The sequence below is a fragment of the Mus musculus genome, chromosome 8 (assembly GCF_000001635.26).
Source record: "Mus musculus strain C57BL/6J chromosome 8, GRCm38.p6 C57BL/6J".
In the NCBI taxonomy this organism is placed as follows: Eukaryota; Metazoa; Chordata; class Mammalia; order Rodentia; family Muridae; genus Mus; species Mus musculus.
Window position 1 is genome coordinate 11095450 of NC_000074.6, and position 15242 is coordinate 11110691.

Genomic DNA, 15242 nt, shown 5'->3' on the forward strand with positions numbered 1-15242 from the left:
AAAAGAAGACCCAAGCTCTCAGCTAAGGAAGATGCCCATAAAAAGGCATCGAAACAACAACCAAGCAAAAGCAAGCTTCTTCTCGGCTTCACAGAAGAAAAAAATGCTTAAGTAGCTTGGATCAAAAAGCCAATTCTCTGCTATTCCCCATCTACAAACATTCTCAATCTTCAGGCTACATCACACTGACTTCAGAATTAACTAGGTATTTGTTTAAAATGCCGGTATAGATCGATCAGTCGTCTGGATCCAATAAGCCAGTGTGGGAAGTACCCAGGAGTTCAGTGCCTCAAACCACAGCATCTATTCTTGATGTCTGCCTTCAGACTTAGGAGAGGGGCTTCATCGAATCTTGATGGACTCACATACGGTCACAGCCTGAGCTGGCTGTGCCTGTATGAGGTGCTGTCCATGGCTCTGCTCCACACCCCTCCTGTATCTGAGTGCAGCACCTTTGCCTGGGCATCTTCTCACAGGGATATTAATCAACTCCAGACAAAAGTCAGTCCTTGCTTGTGCTGATGTTTTGCTGTTTATATCCCATTGTCCAAGAAAGGCAAAGTTTAGCCCCATGCTGAGGGAGGGGTGAAGCTCAGCTGATGGACCGTCTTGCTCAGACACTCATGTCCGTGGATGAGAAACAGGTATACAAACCTTCCACAGTTAACCCTTTAATGAAATCTTTACTTGGGAAAGAGAAGGTGGGGCAATGAAGGGCATTCTGGATTAGCCGTGGAAAAGAGACCTGCTAGACAGAGATGTAGACAGTGAACTTGGGACTCTAGACACAGGGAAAAGGTCAACACCCATAGCCTCCCTAGTCAAGGAGTTGCAAATGTTATGGAGCAGATTTCAGGAAATAGGAAGTTAGAGGAAGAGCTGTGAAGCACACGCCATCATCACACATTGGAAATGTTTTAGTGCACCAGGAGTATATGCTGGAGAACATCAGAAGTGATCGATCAAAAGGGGCGTCGGCAATATTGTGAAATGTGTTGGGACGCTGCTTACCTCTTTTCTCGTCTTTGAAAGACTTTGTAGTAGATCAGCCTTGAATATGACCTTGAACAAAAGAGACAAGGAAGACACAGTCCAACCAACAAGGACACAAAACCTGAGGGAGTCACCAAGGGATCCTCTAATCTTCAAGTGAACCATTCTAATTCAGACAAGGAATTATGAAGCCACCCTAGTCAATAATAGCTTAGGGACACCTAATACCCACAGATAAAAGGTACTCTCATGTTCTCCAGAAGACTCAGGGGAGTCATAAGGGTAGCTTTCACATGCATCTATGTTACCCACACCATCTGCCTATCATCTATCTGTCTGTCTATCTCTACATCAATATCTTTGAACATAATCATGCAGGTCTGTATCCATACGCTGTCTGCACACTTGCTTACTATCCACATATATGCCAGTCCTTATCAATGTGTTTATAATGGTTGAAAATCAAGGAGTCAACTGGGAGAAAGTCCAGTCTTGAAGATACAGTCTCATGTAATTCAAGTGGATAGTTGAATACCCAACTACTTGTATAGTTAAGGCTGATGATAGTCCTGGCTTGCATGGAACTAAGGGCAAGGCTCTGTAGTGAAGGGTTATAGCAGAGCCAAACCTAGCACTACTATTGAATTCTTATAGGATTAGCAGTACCAACAAGACTAGTGATATTCTGAGACTCACTTGTCTTCTGCCATTTGTACAGACAGCTTCCCATCATAACACTGAGAAGGCCAGGAGAAATCTGAGAAATGTGGGTTAAGAACATTTGAGTTAGACAGTATTTCCCAGAAAAACAGAAGCAATAGGATATAGTATGGGCATATGTGTGGGAGAATGGATGGACGGGTGGATGGATGGATGGGCAGGTGATGGGAAATCGATAACAAATAAGAGACATATTATAGATACTAGATAATTATGATAGAGAGATAATAAATGATAGATGAGAGATGTAATTGATAGATATATGATAGATAATAATAGGTAGGTAGATTGATTGATTGACAATAGATGTGATTGATATGTAGATAATAGGTATGTAGATTGATGATAGATATGACTGATACACAGATAATAGATAATAGGGAGATAATGGATAGATGATTTATTGATTGATTGATAGACAGATAATAGAAAGATAGGCAGATAGGTAGAAGAGAGAGATTATAGAGGCAAAGAGATGGAAAAAGGTATCTATGAGTCAGTCTGAAGCCTATGTTCTTCTTCCCAACCAAGAATCCTCACTGTTAATGCCAAGCCTTCTGACCATCCGATGGACTTCTCTGTGTGATAGAGGGTCCTCGGCTTTAGTCACAGATGCTGTAGTGTTGATGGTGGATGGTCACCACATCATAGCAGTGTCTACCCCACCACTCAAAGATGGTGATTGACAAGAGCCTGGCATACACACATTGAAACAGCTCATAAGTCACATGGGCTTTGAACCTAGGCAGACGTGGGATGCCTCTGCTAAGCAGGCTGGGCCAGGATTAGCCTTCCACTTCACTTCCCTCCTCTCTAGCATGGGAAGAATAAAAAACCCACAAAGAACAGCTGCTGAAGGAGTTACGTGTGCACTCAGAGACCACAGGATCTTGTTACCACCCCTTTGAGCACAGGAGGTGGCAAAGCAGAGAAAATTGGGTGAGCCTGAGAGTCAGGAGAAGGCTCTGAGAGCCAGAACAGAGTTCTGGGGGATGACCCTTTCTTCAAAGCAAGGAGCCCTGGGCTGGATGATGAGACTATCATAGAGCGGCCCCTCTGGGACCTGTCCTAGTTTGACACAATTCCACAGACTACAAGTACCTGATTACAATCAGGAATAGCCACCTCTGCCTGTTTGCTAAGGACAGCACCTCCCCTGGGTGTCTCCATCCTCACAAACAGCTCTGAGGTCACTATCTCCTTCCAGCACACTGCTGACTCTAAAGGGTGCCATTCAAACTCCTTCCTTTCTAGGAACCAGCTGATGACTTGAAGCAGGGTTTTTCCCAAGCCCACGAGCTGGTCCTGTTCTGCTGCCCACCCCCCGAGCACATGCCTTCAGCAGAATCCACAGAGCAGAGAAACAATAAAACCCGGTGCTTTTACTCCTGAGAGTAAATCACGAGACACAGAGCAGGTACAAATGTCCCTGTGACCTACAGCTCTGACGTGCGTAAGGCTGAGGTCACAGCTGACTGGTTGCCAGAGGTTCCTTGGTGACTGCAGAGATCCCGTGTCATTGCTTTGCTGTTATGTAACAGCCGTGACTTGAAGGGCTGCCTGTGCTCATGTGAGGACAGCCACCGTCTTCCAGCACCAGCGCTGGGTCACAAGACACAGACCTCCGTGTGTTGATTTCACATGAGGTCATCTGCCAATTTGACCCATGACAGAAATGAAATCCGGCTTTCCTGGGGGACCTCATTTATCACCCTACCTTTAGCTCTCTGGCTGTTTCATTTGATTACAGAGTAACTGAACCCCTAATAATATCATCAACCAACCACATAAAAAGGGGCAGCCATGAGTCTACGGGGCAGCTCAGGGCCTCATGGTTCCTTCCTCTTCTTGTTAGCTGAAAATAATTCTTGAAGGGGGAAGAAAAACATTTCAAAAAGAACTTTTCTTTTCCCAGAGATTTGAAGCAGGATGTTATTATGTGTCTTCTATTACATTAGGAAACTTTATTAAAACCATCTTTCTCTAGCCTTTTAAATCTGAGGCATGCAGCACACTTGGCAAGCGCACAAATACCTCCATAATGACGAACAGAAATATATATGTGTTTGTAACAGGCACACCATTGTTCTTATAAAATATGGCCCCCTTTCTATACTTTTTCCCTCCTGGCATTTTGGGAAAATAAGCCTTAGATCATTTTGAGATTTATCACCAAACACTTGGAATTCATGAAGCGAAATTGGGGCACAGGTTTCCCTTTCGGCTTCCAGTCTCCGTTGTTCGGTTCACATTGCTTAACTGAAGCCCACATTTGCCAGCCGGGTGCTCCAACAGGACTAGAAATTATTGAGTTTATCAAGTGTGATTTCAGACTGCGTAACATGCTTTGATGGGCTCTCATGGGTGCTACAGCAAGCCAGGCATGCTGTAGGCTCCGTGATCTCACAGAAAAGTTATCTTTTTTTTCCCTCAGCACTTGATCATTTACTGTGCTTTCAATGAGCTCCCAGCATGCCGAGCATCAGCCTCCTGTGAGTGTATCCGCCATCTGCTGCCCCAGCAATGCTAAGTAACAAACAGGAATGTTCAGTTAAACAAAGTGTCCACTGCATCCCCACTTCTGGGTTCCTGCTGATCTGAGTTCTTGCTAGTCAGTGCAGACTGACTAGATGGCTCCGCAGGTTTAGCTGTATTTCCTTGCAAATGAGGGTTTTCAGAGCCATTGCTTGCCTCCAGGGACCTCAGAGAAGAGGATTGAGGCTCAACTTTACTCCACCTGCCTTTCCATTGCTCAGATAAGTTTGTGTGACCAGACAGAGCATCAGAACAAGGAAATGGCAGCACACACAGGTACCTGCTGGTCTCTCTGGCCTTGGAGATGCTGCTACTCACTGGCTACAGTCAGTCACCTGGCTAAAGTCAGAGAGGGAGAGGGTCATAGGTGGATGGGAAAAGGTTTGGCAAGGAGGCAAGTGAATAGGTGGAGAGCTGTGTGTGTCTACTACATAAGTATGCTCCTGAAGGTGTGCACTGGAGAACAGTGGGGTGCGAGCCCAGAGGAAGAGAAGTGTTATGGCCTGTGTGTCTAGGAATGTTCCCTGGTGGAGGTCACAAAACCAGATGCACATTAAGACATGCAACATCCCAAGTAATTGCTGCCACACTGTAGCAGTGACCACTGACGCCCAAGGACTGGGGCTTCGTGTCTGCTCCTACCTGGTGTCTCTGCTTCCTTCTTCCTATTGCTTATCATGCTCTGTACCCCTCAAGAGGAGTTAGTTACCACCACCACCACCACCATGACCACCTCCACCTCCCACTTGTGTCCCTCCTCCTCCTCCTGTGTGCCCAAACACAGCCAGGGCTAACTCATTTCTTCAATACATTGTGCAATTCCAAAGTAGCACTTAGTAAGTGGAAAGGATTTCAGCAAGCACTTCCTCTAATACAGAAATTCCGAAGCCCTCTAAGAAGTGAATTCCACCTAGTTTTTGGGGATAACTGGTCACCCCAGTGCGTGTCCTGGCTTGTCTGAGAACCAGTTACCAGACCCACTTTCTGTTCTCTCTAAACCTAAAAATAAAGGGGCAATTAAATAAGTTTGCCATCAATAGCAACTGAGATGCCTATGTTATTAGTTTCCATCCGGTATCTACCAGACACCCATTTAGGGCTGAGCACTCTACAACCTCTAATTCTTTGCACACTAACCAGTTTTAGGAGATCTTTGTGATAACTACCATCTACTACAAGAAGGAGGAGCTTCTCTGATGAATACTAACAGATGCTCTCTGATCTATGGATGTAGCAATAAGTCATTAAGAGTCAAGGCTAGAAATTGGCACAGATGTTTGGGGGAAGAGGTCCCAGGTTCTTGACTCCAGGTTACCTCCTTCCGTATTCCCAGTCTCACCTGTCTAGGAACACTCACTGGCCTTTCCAGAAAATCCACTTGCCTCCAGGTTGCCCAGCAAAAGCAACTCTGCTACAGCCCAGAACCACAGGACCAGCCAGCACAGTGCCAGCATCAAGGTCTTTTCAGACTGCATGAACAAAGCACCAAGTTTCAAAGGCTTGCAAGCTAAGAAAATTACAAAGTAGCCATGGGGACCCCTCTCTTCCACCAAACTGAGGTATTCACATCCAATGGGCTTCTGAACCACCCACTTACTGCTTCACAGAGCATCACCTTCTTCAGTGTCTTCCCGTTGGGGCAGCTGGCCCCTGTATGTTCTAATAAAGACACTGAATTCACAATCAGGTCCTGATCACCCCCCACCCATCACACCTCTCAATGCTATCACACTGGGTTTGGGCTGTCCCATGGCAATTATGGAAAGATGCTGACATTTAGACCTAGGCAGAGATAATTGACAGGTAGGTGGTAGATCAATAGATATATAGATAGATGACAATAAAGGATATGTGCATAAATAGATAGTAAATTGATAGATTACAGATGGTAGACAGATTGAAGAAATATAGGTAGATAATATTTAGATAAATGATAGCTATAGACTGATAGATGATAAGTAGGTGACATTTATAATAAATTGAAGAAAGGCAGAAAAATAAATTATAGATAATATTTATAGGCAGCAGATAGAATAGTGATTGATAGATAAATGGAAGAAAGGAAGGAATAGAGGGAGAAAGAAAGGGAGGGAGGGAGGAGAATGAGCCTAGAGGGAAGTGTCTGGGGTGTACTGTTGTTACTGTTACTACTGTGGCTACTGTTGCTACTGTTGTTACTATTGCTACTGTTGCTAGTGTTGTTACTATTGCTTACTGTTGCTACTGGTGTTGCTGTTTCTGGTGAGCAGAAAATTTTTTGTTTGTTTTTTGTTTTTTGGTTTTGTTTTGTTTTGTTTTGTTTTTTTTGAGACAGGGTTTCTCTGTGTAGCCCTGGCTGTCCTGGAACTCACTCTGTAGACCAGGCTGGCCTTGAACTCAGAAATCTGCCAGCCTTTGCCTCCCAAGTTCTGGGATTAAAGGCGTGCGCCACCCATTTAATTCATATCTAAGGAGAGAGCTCTGGTGGTTGATAAGATTTCAGATGGCAGGTTTTGTTTTTTGTTTTTTTTTAAGAAGATGCCAATATTGTAAGTCAATCTAAAAGGGCTATAGTTGAGGAAATATGAAATAAAAAATTAAGTAAAATAAAGTAAAAAGTCATGCATTAATTTCAGGAATGCCATTCCAATGAAGAATGTAGGTGAAGAAACTGGGCCAGCAAGAGTTAAAAGTTCAAGGCAGACTAAAACATTAACTTTATTTTAGTGGATCTCAGATGACACAATACTGCTGTTTATAACGGCCAAGAGAAACAGTTGTATGTACCATACGTTAAAGGCATCATGAGTTACAATATGAGAAAAGTCCCCAAAGAAGGGCAACCAGATAGAGGGATTCTGAGAGACACCATCGAGCTGTACCAGGCAACTTTTGTATGACACAAAGACACAGGAACAAACAAAAGAAGTACTTTGTGAAAAACTCAACGTCAGAGAAGTTGTAGTTCTTTTAAATTAATTCAAACTTGTGACAAGGCACCAAAAAAACCAGCAAATCTCATCCTGGAAATAGACTGTAATTCTAAGTCTCCGTTTGAATGAGGGAAGACAGAAATAAATACCCAGGAAAGCTCAACAGTGTGGCCTGTATAGTTTTGCCTGAGAATCAGAGAGCCTAAGGGCTTCCAACACCGTGTCCGGTGCATTGGCCCAGCATAGGGAGAGCGCAGATTCTAGTTTGTGGGGTGACTTGGTTATAATGCAGGTGTCCCTGAACAGCAATGGAGAATGAATAAATTACCAGACATGACAAATGACCCATTCCCTGCGATAGAGTGGATGAATTCTGTGCTTGTACTGCAGACCAAGGCCAAGCCACGTTGATAAGAGAGTATGAGTGAAATAAACGCCATCAAATCTCTCGCAGGAAGTACTGGGAGGGCAGTGAAGGGGAAGGCGCATCCAACTAGGACCCAAGCCTGGAGGCCCTCACCCCTTGAGCTCACCAAGAGTTCAGAAAACTGGTGTGTGAAACAAATCCACAGCACCACACAACAGCAAGGCTGCCCACTGCAAACACAAGGCACACCTTCAACACAAATACTCGCTGTAAGGGAAGACGCCCTCAAGGTGCACCTTGTTTCTCAGGCCTAGGAGATGACCGAGGTTTGAGTGTCCTACCCTGGTGAGAACAGCTGCACCTGTGTGAGACAGGTAGCTAGCTGTGGGACTTAGGACAGTCCTGAGGATCTACATGCACCAATGCCACATGAAGCAGGAAGCAGAACTTCCTGCAAAAGCATCTTTGAAAGATGTCCCTGCCCCACTGGACCCAGCATGGCTGACTGGCTCACACGGCAGGATCTCCGTGAAGGGATCCAATATCCTAATGTCTCTCCTCATCTAGACAGCACCCTTCTCTTCAGACTCTGGCACACTGTAGTGGCGTCTAGAGCGCTGGTGATGAGCCATGTGACAGAAGCCACCCCTCCCAGGCTGGAGGCCCTGAGAAGTAATTCCCTTCCCTCTTGGTGCCCCCAAAACATGGCTGTTACTTCACTGAGGGCTGCACTCAAAGCCCTTTCCCGCTGGGATGCACAGGTGACAGCAGTTACTGTCATTATTCTGATGTTTACTATTTTAATGATAAGAAGGCTTTAACCCTTAAGAGGAGGAGGCCAGAGCTGACAGTGGCCTAGTGTCCTGTGACTGCAGGATTTCAGTAATTTTTTGAAAGTGTCTTTGGAGAAGTGCTAACAGGAACCTCGGGTCTGTGATTGCTGGATGTGGTCACACAATGGGATGTATCTTCATAGCTAGATACCCTCTCGGCACAGGCCATCTCACTTCCTGTCAGTAAATCTGAACTAATCTCACTGCCTTACATAGGTTACAGAAGTGACCCTGTGGGTGCTGGGTCTAAGAGAGTTCACAAACTCTTCCTGTGGCCTTGTAGAATTCTTCCCAAAATCTCTACCATTAGACCCTGGGGTCCATCTTTTGGCTCCCAGTCTTTTCAGCTGCTATACAAAGTGGGTTCCCAGGAGACTGTGGCCACAGCCAACATCTGACTCTTACCCAGCTTTTGACACCCTCGTCCGGCCAGGGAGGAGGGCACAGATCTTCAGCTTCTGCCGTGCAATCACTTTGCAGCACTGTTGTAGAACTCCATTCATAGCAGGTCAATGGCTGACACCAGTTTTTGTCTCTGGATTTGGAGGCTTGCGGGGCCATTCCGAATGCCATGGCGATGCAGGAGACTTTCCAGCACAGACACAGCTCAGTCCACTGAGGCCAGACGCAGGGTTTTCTGAATTGCTGTGCCGTGCTGAAGGGAAGAGCTTAGGGGTGCTGAGGGAGTCTGGCACTACAATTAATCATCTGCTATGGCTAAGTAGAGGTTACCTAAGGCTCCTATCCTCCCCCAAGATAGGGAAATATGGCACCATCTTTCTGAATGATTCTGTTTCAAGGTGTGGTTCCCACCAATTAAACCCTTTGCTACCCAAGGTGGGTTTTGCCATGGTATTGATCACAGCAACAAGAAAGCAAATGGGGGCAAAGAAGGTGCTGTGTCCTAGATGCTACTGGAAACATAGCTCAGGGATAGCAAGAGCCGGACTTCCAGGGTAGCCTCCAGCTGTGATCACACACAGTCATATGGCAGATACATGGTGGCACACAGTGGGTACACAGTGGACACACAGTGGGCACACAGTGGGCCCACAGCAGGCATGTCCCCACACCATCTCACTGAGATATTTCAGGCTGGCTTCCTCCAGAAGTTCCTGCCTTATGCCTAGGGGAGAGCAGACAGCTTTTCTAGCAATCAAGGCCTTCTTCCATCAGCATAGATCTCTGTGTGATTGAAGATACTTTCTTCTCATGACACAGTAGAAGCTACACAGAGTTCATTCTTGCCATTTTAATCTCCTTATTTCTGTTTCTGCTTAAAACATCACAGCCTCCTTACAAACAATACCTTCCATGATTATATCCCAATGCTCTCAATGCTGCTTAAAAGACCCAGAATGGACAAGCACCATGGGGATTTAGACAATGTCAGATGGTGTCTGCAGCTCCTCACTTTCACAGTAGGCTTCAGCCTCCTGATCAGGCACAGGGACGGGCACTGGCTCCTTCAAGCCTTTCTGACTAGCCCCTCCCAGAGGACGTGACCCAGCGGGCTCTCATGAGCTGGGCACCAGAGCAGTGGGATAACAGTTCCATCCAAGCCCCCTGTAAGCGCTTCCCACAAGCCGCCGACATGTATGTCATTTGAAATCACAAAGCTATAAATGACTAAAGGCCCTTCTGCAACGGTGTCAACCTTACCAGGGAAATGTGCTTCCGATACATGTCACTCTGCATTTGATCAGAGATGAAAGCGTCCCACTTTGAAATGAAAGTGTATTAAAACAGCTGTTTCCTGGGACAAATGAAAGGCGGTGGAGATCAAGAGAAAGGCAGGGCCAGCCAGGGGCAATCCTGTGGTTTAAGGGAGTCAAGAGCTCAGGCGTCTGAGGATGCCTGCTCAAATCTGTGCTGTTTAAAACATTGGATTCTTCTGCCACCCCAGGACTTGGGGGGAAGAATGTGGCTGTCATAAGACCAGGCTCCATGTACACACCAGGTGTCCAGGACCCAAAGAGCAGAGGAAGCAGGTTATATGTTTTTAACATGTAGATGCAATTCTTGCTTCTGTAAATCATGCAGTGCTCATTGCTTTCTTGAATGGGACCTCTTTTTGTAGTTCTTTGTTTTGCAATCATTTAGACTCAGAAAATCAATCGCTAGCATATGAAAGAACTATATGTTCATTGCTACACCATCTATGCCAAGTTCTTGGCCTAAATCCTTATTTGTGTTCTTTTAAATAAAGTTATTAAGAGGAATAGCTTTTGCTGCTGAGTGAGTTTAAAGACAATAGGTTTTCAAACTCCAAAATAAATCATTTGGCATCTCAGAAAGTATGTAATAATCAAAATGCAATCTTTCTTAAGATTATAAATTGATATATTTACAACATAACTCCTTAGTAATTTTAGTCATATGAAGGAGATAGACAGAAAAGAAGGACCCTTGATCATCCAGTGCCTACAGCAATGTTGGTATCCCTTGGGAGCCTGATGCAAAGTAGAGTTTGTGTGTAAAACATCCCCCATAGGTGTATGTGTTTGACCTGAGCTGTTGGTGCCACTTTGGGAGGCTATGGAACCTTTCAGAAATGAGCCCTTCCTGGGGAAGGTAGTCACCAGTGTGTGACACTATTCCTAGGGAGACATGGCCAAATGCCTCCCTTCCAGAAAGGGTAGATAGAAAACCAGTAGCAAACCAAAAGAGTAATACCACCAAAGTCAAACTTGGTGAGCCAATCTACTTTTGGGGGTTACTTACAGAATTGTTAGTGGGAGGATACTTCCAGGATCATGGAAGACTGAAAGGCAACTGTATAACACCCAGCATGAAGGACAGCTCATGCAAGCTGGACTCCTGAAGCTCTCTGTCTGACTCACAGGCAGCTTACAGGTAGGAAGAGATCCCACAGGGGACAGTTGGGCCTCCAGGATGGTTGGGAGGAGACATCAAGGGGTTCTTGGGGGTACTGAGGAGGACACAGGAGATGTTGTAAAACTGTATGATCGCAACAGAATGTGGCATCCCACAAGGAAAAGCTGTGACTTGGACATCAACCCTGTGGTGGTTTTCCCCACTGTCTACTTGACTGGGAAAAGACACCTCTCATGCAGTAGTGAAGCACACTGCTAAGTGTGTCTGTAACGGCTTTCCCAGAGGGGTAACTGCAGAGGATTGTGGGTAGCACTGTCCCATTCCCTCTGTGTCCTATCTGCACAGCTGTGGGACACTATGAGCAGCTCTTGTTGACATGCCGCCCCACCATGCCTGATTACTTCTTCAACCCGTGAGCCACAGTAAACCCTTCCTGCCTCAGGGCATTTGTCACCAGATACTTGGTTACAGCAACAGGAAAGTCTCTAAGGTCAGGGGCCAGAAGACAAGAGAGGGAGCTAGCAATGATTTCTTTTGGGGTAGTTTCCCCACCTTAGGTCCTACTGAGAGTAAAGGTGTCACAGAGACAGGAAGGGGTGGGGCTTCCATTGATGCTTGCAGATGAGGTATGACCACAGGGCTTAAAGACTGTCTCCAAAAAGCAAAAATAGAGAGTAATGCATTACCGGATGTTTGTCTTACACAGGAAGTTCAAGCATGGTGCACTTTACCACGTCATCAGAACGCCAGTCTTTTTTTTTTTTTTTTTCTGTCCTTTATTAAGCAGAGTATTTTTTTAAAGCAGCATACTATTCTATTTGGAATTAAAAATTAAGTCTTTACTTCCTAAGATATGGGGATGTGGTCAAGACCAGGGCCTGAAATGATGATGTTTAAGGAAGTGGCTGAAGCATGCTGCAAAGTCACTTACAGAGGAGACTCTTGGCTTCCTACTTGAGAGGTCCCTTGGGGACCCCAAGCAGGCAGCTCTAATCAATGACTTGCATAGATGAAACAGGCAATATCACTGGAAAAGTGCACAGCGCTTCACTGGTCCTAAGGCACACTTTCCTACACACTAAGCTTGGTTTATGAATGATGTGACCCTTAGGGATGAGGGGAGGTTTGCACCAGGGTCCCAAGAGAGCTTGATGTGCTGAAATGTGGAGCTGTTCTACAGTGGGGCAGACTTCAGCATGGCTAAGTGCACTGAAAAAACCCCATTCCATTTTAAGTGTGGTGAAGCCATAGCAGAACCACAGGCTTTGTAGATGATGTACAAAGGATGTTATTAATAACAACTCCATGTGGTTTCCAAGGGAGCCAATGCAATTCAAGTCAAATTACTAGAGGTATTAACTTCAGACCAAAGAAAGTACCATTATAATGGTTTTATAAAGTTTAGGGTAGTATATACAATATTTAAGAATGTAGATTCAGTAGCTGAATGACCTGGGTTTAAATCCTGGTGCACAGAGGCAGAATAAGTTCAGCTTAATATGATACGATAAAGTAGGGAGGTTGGAGAGTAATGTAGAAAAACATGCTAGCTGGGAAATGAATGTGCCAATGGGCGTACAGTCCCCCAAGAACTTCCAGTTTCCTACTTGCACCCGCCAACTCTGTGCCTTTGAGGGTTTGGAAAGGTGTCTCACTGGCTCATGACTCTTCATAGAACAAGGTCCCACAGGGGTTATGTCAAAGCTAAAACAGATGGACCCAGCAAGTGTGTCTCTCTGTGTAACTCATGAGGAGTGTCCTGGCTGCATATAGATCAAGAGTTTTGATGACTTCTGTCTTCTCAAATAATAGATGACATAAGCCATGAGCTCACACCCAGGAAGGGTTGCAAACATGTCAAAGAGCTCAACACGGGCCTCGAATCTCACTTGTCTCACAGTGCTGAATGTTGCAAGTCCAGGGCTGAGGGGTCAGCGGGGTCAGTTGTTGGGGGTTAGAGAGGACTTCCTGCTCTATTCCTCCTCCTGAAGGTTGGTTTTGTATCTATTTTGCCTCATAGAGGCACAGCCTCTCCTCTGCTTTCATCTTCACAGGACACCACCTGCCTGCATGTATCTATGTACAAATTACCCCCCATCCCTCACCCCCCGCTTATACAAGGATACCAAAGATGGCAGCCATGTTGGACCAAAACTCACCATAACAAACTCACCTTCATACGATTATTTTTTCTCCAAAGCCCTACACATCTTTACAGACTGGAAGTCAGAACTTCAGTGGGGAATTTAGGAAGATAATATGGTAACAGATGTCAGCCCATACCAGAAAATGTCCTTAAAAGTAAACTAGGTTAACTTAGGCCTTCCTGGGACAATACCTTTGCTCTAAGAAAGTCAGTTTCCCATCTGACTGATGCTTAGAGACAACTCTGATCAGAACAGGGCATGTGTATCACATGCAGAAAAATTATTCTTTGAGGAACAGCAATACAGGAGCAACTTTTCCTGGCAGTTGAAGGCCTACCTTGCTCACAAACTATAGCAGCTCTTGGTTTTCCCACTGAAGCTGCACAAGACGCACAGCCAAAGGCCAGAGCTGGGCTTGTGGGAGCAGACAGGAGGAGAGTGGACAAGTGTTGGAGGGTGATGCTTATCCAAAGAGTTAAATGTGTAAACAATATGAAAGAGATGACTACTCTTCCTTAATGACCATTCCAACTGTCTGGTGTAGAGGAACAGAGGATAAGATGCTGTCACTGCAACATCTCCAAAGGGCAGGGCAGGAACAAGAAACAGCCTATGCCATGTGGCTGCAGAGTCACTCTGCCAGGGATGCCAAGGGTCTGATGTGGTCTTTGATTTCCCTCCCTCCTTCAAGTGAGCTTAATCCTCCTCTGCACTTGGGCTGAGCCTGACAACGTTTTTAATAGTGTGTAGACTATAGATGGGGAAAGTAGTGTGATACCTCAATATGGTGTCCCAATAAGTAGACAGGCAGGTGATAGGCCAGGCTTATATCATGTACCAGACATGTGCCACTTGTGTGTCTTCCTCCCAAACATGAACAGTGTCATCTAATGAAAGCACCAGAGTGTCAGCATGCAGTTTATTCTACAGAACACCTGCTCAGTCCAGACTCTTCCTAGATAGAAGAGGGGATATGGTATGGAGCACAGGACCTAAAGTGGGGTGTGGGCAATGTCTGCTGTGATGGTTAGTTCTGACTGTCATCGTGGCAGGATCTAGAATCTAGAAAGGTAACCCTGTGCATAGCTATAGGGGAGATTCCAGACTGGGTTAAATGGGAGGGAAGACCCAAGTGAAATGTGGGCTGCAGTACCCCATGGGCTAGGGTCTTGAACTGAATAAAAAGGAGAAGGTGGGCTGAGCAGGGCTCACCATTCTCTGCTTCCTGACCACAGACATAGTGTGAGCTCGTCCTCTGTGCCCATGCCTTACTGCCATAGTAGGCTGTACTTCCAACTGAAAGTCAAGACAAACACTTCCAGAGCTGCATTTCTCAGGAAATTAGTCTAAGCACTGAGAAAAGTCATCAATACAGAAAATTGATTCCAAGGAACAAGGTTCTTGTGATGAACCTGACCAGTGGTTCTGAGGCCTTTAGAACTGATTTGTACGGGGAAGGTGGGAATGTTTGGAACTTTGAGCTGGAGACACCTAAAATGCTGGGTTCAGAGCTTAATCACAAAGTTCTTAATTGTACTTCTTAGGTTTATTTCATTGTTGACCCTCAAATTTTAGCTCTTAACACATGTCTGATGCATAGTAGGCATTAATACATTGCTGATACAGAGTAGGAATTAACACAAACCTGATACATAGTAGGCATTAATATGTGCCTGAACATAGTAGGCATTCAAGATATGCTTGTAGGTCTGGGAAATGGTTCCATATGTAACATGTAACATTCGGGTTTCAGATTTATAAGACCCTGGGTTCAGATGACCAGTCCGTACACACATTAGTAAAAAGGAGGCCATGAATTTAAAAGAGAGCAAAGGGAGAGGTCTAAGGGAGAGATTGGGACAGGAAATGGAAGGGGGAAATGATGTAATTATATTAC